Genomic DNA, 6,000 nt, shown 5'->3' on the forward strand with positions numbered 1-6,000 from the left:
TCATGTGCCATTTCCCCAATAATTTGAGCTTTGCTCAAGGCAGCTGCTGGTTATCCAGGGATTCCTCACTGCCCTTCCTGCCTCATTCTCCCTCTACCAGCCCTTGACACAGCTACCAGAGTTGTCTTCTTAACAGTCCTACTGTGCTGCTTCCCTGCTCAAAAACCTTTGACACCTCCCGTTGCATTCAAGGTCACTCCCAGCCTAGTTTCGGGGGAGCATTCCAGTCCCATTTCTACTGTCCACCCTGCCCCCTGCCACAACTCTAGGCGCCATCTTTGCCCTTTTTCCTCCTCCACTGCACTGCTCATTAGTCTCTGAGCATACTCAGGTTTCCCACCCCTCGTCCTTTATTCGCAGTGTTTCCTCCACACAAAATGTTTCTCCCCTGTCTTCCTGCCTCTCAAATTCCTGTCTGAACCCCTAGAAGCACACACGTGCACACACCCATGTGGTCTATAATTTTAATTGTGTCAACTCGACTAGGCCACAGTATCCAGTTATTTGGTCCAACTCAACCTAGATGTTGCTGTGAAAGTATTTTTCAGATGAGATTAACATGTAAGTCAGTAGATTTTGAATAAAGCAGACTAATGTAGGTGGGCAGCGACTCAGTGGCAGGCCTTAAGGGAAAAAGACTGCAGCGCCCAAGGGAAAGGGAATTCTGCCAGCACAAGGTCTTTGGATTCTGCAGTGTTAGCCTTTCCGGGACCACTAGCCTGTCAGCCTACCCTGCATATTTCAGACTTGCCAGCCCCCACATTCACATGAGCCAATTCCTTAAAATCAATCTCTTGATAGATGGTACGTAGGTAGATAGGTAGGTAGATACATAGACAGACAGACACATATACACCCACACACATCCTATTGGTTCTGTTTCTCTGGAGAACCTTGACTAACACAGTTTCTCCTTGCTCGGCTCCTGGCAACCCTTTTCCTGTCTCCACTGCTGCTTAGCTTATGTAACATGAAATGGTACACAGGCCAGTTTCCTTCGGGGGTACACAATCACGGAGGCCAGAGACAGTTTCTCTCCATCTGCACCTCTCCATGGAAGCTAGTGCCTCTTAATGGGCCTGCTTCACCCTGGAAAGAGTGCCCCAAGGCAAAGGCAAAAGAACTAAAGGAATGGAGAGCTTGAAGAGAAGAGAGAGTCAACCCAGAAAGGAGACACAGCTGGACTGGGCTGCAGTGCAGATGCCTCCGGCCAGGCAGGTCATCTAGATAAAGGAAGGCAGCGAGATAGCAGGTGTGGGGTGGAGCAGGGAGGAAGCAGAAGGGGCCACCCAGCACAGGGCCCACCTGTTATTTTCCTAGGGGAATGCGGGCCCAGTTTTACCAGTTTTCCTGCAGAGAGGCTGGACATCCAGATTTTTGTGTGAAATATCTTGACTTTTATCTGTTGGCAGCTCATTCATTCAGATTATTTCAGTGTGCTCTCTGTGCCTAGAAGGCTCATGAGCTATCTGTGCTGTTATGTTCGCTACGCTAGGTTGGAGGGTACATGATGGTTTGTTTTTTCTGTATGCCTCTATTTTATATCATAAATATCCTTTTTATATCTATTCTAAATTAAATTGGAAAAATCTGTAAGCCCTTTATGAGTGTTGGATTTTGCCAGCAGACCACCCATTTGCATCCTCTGCTGTTTGTTGTTTTGCAAAACTTGCAGATTAAATGAAGGTTTGTGGCTATACACCTTCACTTGAATAATAATCAGATTAGTTAAGTGTTACTTTGTGCTGAAAATAGAAAAAGGCAGCAATGCTGTTTCTTCCACAAGAATTGTTCTATGAAAGGAAAAATGTTGCAGTCACCGACTGCCACCCACTCTTTCCTCTCTGGAATGTTTTTGAATCTATCATATGTTACCTTTCTCACAACTTTCTCTTGGATATAAGAATATTAATTATTCTGCACAAACCAAACTCTCATTTCAAACATATACACGTCCCTCTTGTGATTTTGATAACGTCTGTATGTGCGTGTGATGGGCGAATTTGTACCCAGCCTCTAAGAGAGAGATCTAAACACTGGCACCATGGAGATAGAGCTGTCTTTAGTTCCAAACTGTTCAACCTCTATTTTGAATGAAGCAACCATGACTCACCTGCAGTCTGGAACAAGTTACTTCACTGGTCTGTGCCTCAGTTTCCTCCTTGATAAAACAAGGGTAATGAAAACCATCCCCTAAGTATCCCACGTGGATGACAGGAAATTATTCTATCTAGGTGGAGGAAGAAAATCATGGAGAAGGGGAAATATCAAATCAAATTATTATTTTAATCATTCAAAAGAGTTTGTTGAACACCATGCTAAGGGTTGGGGCGGGGGTGGTGCCAGTATGTATTAAATGCTATCTAGACTGCGAGCTCCTGCACAGCAGGGCGGCGTCCTGTTCATCTTAGTAAATGTGGAATGAATGAATGAGTGGTGTCCGAAGCGTACTAGTTGTTTATTCTATGGTGGAAGATACCATGGTGAAGCAGGAACTTCCAGAAGCCTTCAAAGTTGGAGTTTTAGTCAAACCTGGAGACATGGATGGCCTTCAGATAATCAGGGGAGAAGGGAAAGATTCTTTCTGGTGGAGATAGCTATGGGTGAGAGGGAGAAGACACCTAATGTGTGGAAACTTCTGGGGCAAAGGGGCTAGAAATGGCTGTGGAGCTTTTGGAAATAGTGAGTTTTGCAAACAACGGTTGGAGGGGGACAGTTTGTTCATTTACTAAAGAAAGCCCATAAAGCACCATTGTAGGAGCTGAGAATACAGTGGTGAATGAGAAGGACATTAGTTCTTGAAGTCATGAAGCTGACAATCTGTTGAACTTGTTGTTTAAATGGGTATTTAGGGCCTCCCCGGTGGCGCAGTGGTTGAGCGCTGGGTTGCGAGGCTGCCCGCAGCCTCTGCAGCGCCGGTTCGATCCCCGGCTGCTCCCCGGCCACCGGAGGAGGGTCCCGCATGGCGCGCAGACCTCTCCTGCCGCCCGCTGCTCCCCTCAGCAGTGTACTTCGTCATTCTGCCTTCTCTGCTCCCCGCTCTGGCTCTGGTGAATTCTCTCACCCTCCCGTGCTTCTGACTGTACCCAGTGCTTGTAAAACAAACAAACAAACAAATAAATAAATCTTTAAAAAATAAAATAAAATAAATGGGCATTTAGAAAAATGGTAAGAGATTAAAAGGTAGATTGGAAAGATAGATTAACACTGATCATGGAGAATGAAGCATTTGGACTTTATTTTGTAGAATTTCTAAGCAGGAAAATGACAAGAGAAACATTGCATTTGGGGTATAAACCCATCCTTGTTGCTGTAGTAGTCCGATGGGGACTATACTATAAGAGGACACCGTAGACTAAGTGAATTATAAACAACAGATATTTATTTCTCACAGAGCTGGAGGTTGGAAGTCCAAAGTGAGGGTGCCAGAAGATCCGTGTCCAGTGAGATCCTGCTTCCTGGTTCATAGAGGACTCTTGCTATGTCTTCACAAGGCAAAAGGAACAAGGAAGCTCTCTGGGGGTCTCTTTTATAAGGTACTAATTCAATCCATGAGGGTGCTGCCATCATGACCTGATCAATCTCCCAAATAACACTTTGGGGGTTAGTCTTTGACATAAGAATTTGAGGCGGGGGAGGGGGGCTTCCCTGGTGGCTCAAGTGGTTAAGCACTGCACTGTGAAGCTGTCTGCAGCCTCTGCAGCACGAGTTCGATCCCTGGCCAGCCAGGGAGCCGCCCATATGGTGCAGCAGACCTCTCCTGTCTTGCCTGCTGCTTCCCTCAGTAGTATACTTCGGTCAGTCTGCCTGTTCTGTTCCCCACTCTGTCTCTGGTGAATCCTCTCACACACACACACACACACACACACCCCCGCATCTCTGGCCTGTACCCAGCTCTTGTATGCATAAATAAATAAATCTTTTTAAAACAAAAAAAGAATTTGAGGCTGGCAGGAACACAAACTTTCAGTCTCTAAAAGTTGTGTACAGGGTGGGCTGGGGCAGAGAGAAGCCAAGACTGGACAGCTGGATGTCAGATGACCCTGGACAAGCAGCAGTAAGAATAGGAAGGAAGGGAGAAGATAAGGGGGTACATCAACCAGGGAGAATTGGCAGGGTAAAGTATTGATTAGGCAGGAGAACAAAAAGTATTCTCAGATTTTGAGCCTCAAGTATTTGGTATAACAATAATTGATCAGCCCCATAGACAAAACATCAGCCCTATACTTTAAGAAGTTGTTGGAGAATTGTGACCTAAACCAAAGATTCAATATTTTCTTCTCGCTGAAGGATCTCTATGTTCCTCCCCAAAGTGTCACTGGACATACTTTTCTAGTTACCTGGGTAGGGGACATCATACTCTACTTGGAATATAGGAATGTAGGCCACTGCGTAATAAGTCTCATCTTGCCTTCCTCGAAGAGTCAGTGCAAAATGAGGCAGCTTATCATGTGAGTCAGGTCCTTTAGGCTTCTCAGATGAATGTTGCTATATTAGGACCAAGGACTGTTATGCAACAAGACCCAGCCACACCTTTCCTGATGCCTGTACTTCTCAGTGAAGACCACTTGTTGAACTAACAGATGTCATTTTATTTTTGAAAAATGATTACATCCTGCGGTGAATTCTCTGTTAATATCACAGGATCTCAGTTTGGGCATTAGTCATTTGGGGATGTGGAAAGAATATTCTAGAACATGAACCAGTGGTAATCTTGAATAAAAGGAAAAGATGGAAATGTTTTTTCAGGATATACCGTGACCTATATGTCGCTAGAATAATACTAGGATTTCAGCTGGTCCATAACTCACAGAAGTTGTGTGAAGGAGATGAGTAAGTCGAGGCCCCCAGCATCTCTCCAGCCAGAGCAGGTACTCCATATTGGCACAGAGACTCCATCTTCCCTGCAGCCTGCTTTACATCCCTTACCACACTCCAGTGAAAAGCATCTGCTTCATGTTCCAATCCCCACTAGACTTTGAAAACTTGAAGGCAACTATATTTTATCCCTTTTCTTATCAGTAGTATCTGGTGCTCAATAAACATTGTCTGGATGAACAGTTGGATGGGTGAAAGGTTGATGAAATACTACATGCACTTATTTGGCATAGAATATAGGCAGGTCAGGAGATCATTATAATTTTTTTAACTTTCAAAGAAAACCACATCAAAGGTAAAAACTGCTTTGCCAAAGACCCTGTGAAGAGGATGAAAAGACAAGTTAAAGACTGGGAGAAAACATTTGCAAATCATATATCTGTCAAAGTATTTGTATCTAGAATATATAAAGAACTCTCAAAACTCAACAGTAGGAAACAATCCAATTAGAAAATGAGCAAATGACACAAACAGATAATTTACTGAAAAGGCTCTACAGATGGCAAACACATGAAAAGATGTTCAACATCATTAGTTATTAGAGAAATACATATTAAACCTACAATGAGATATCACCATACATCTATCAACACGGCTAAAATAAAGAATAATGACAACACCCGAAACTGGAGAGGATGCAGAGAAACTGGATCTTTCATATATTTCTGGTGGAAATGTAAAATGATATCACTACTCTTGAAAACAGTTTGGCAGGTCCTTTTAAAACTAAAACGGACTTACCATATGACCCAGCAATGGCATTCAGGCATTTGTCCCAGAGAAATGAAAACTTGTTTTCACAAAGAAACTCCGCACCAATGTTCATAACAGCTTTATTTGTGATAGCCAAAGACTGAAAGCTACCCAGGTGTCCTTCACAGGTGAATAGTTAAACTGTAATTCATCCATACCATAGCATAGTACTCAACAATGAAAAGAGATAGACTGGGCCTACCTGGTGACACAGGGGTTAAAGTCTTAGCTCTATCAAGCTACTACAAGCCACTGCAGCATGAGTTCAATCCCCAGCCAGGGAGCTAATCCTCATGACTCAGCAGACCTCTCCTGTCTTGCTCACTGCTCCCTGCTATGTCTCTGGTGAATTCTGTCACCCCACCCTTA

Source organism: Talpa occidentalis, unplaced genomic scaffold (genome assembly GCF_014898055.3).
Source record: "Talpa occidentalis isolate TD23 unplaced genomic scaffold, MPIMG_talOcc4v2.1 talOcc4.15, whole genome shotgun sequence".
Taxonomy (NCBI): domain Eukaryota; kingdom Metazoa; phylum Chordata; class Mammalia; order Eulipotyphla; family Talpidae; genus Talpa; species Talpa occidentalis.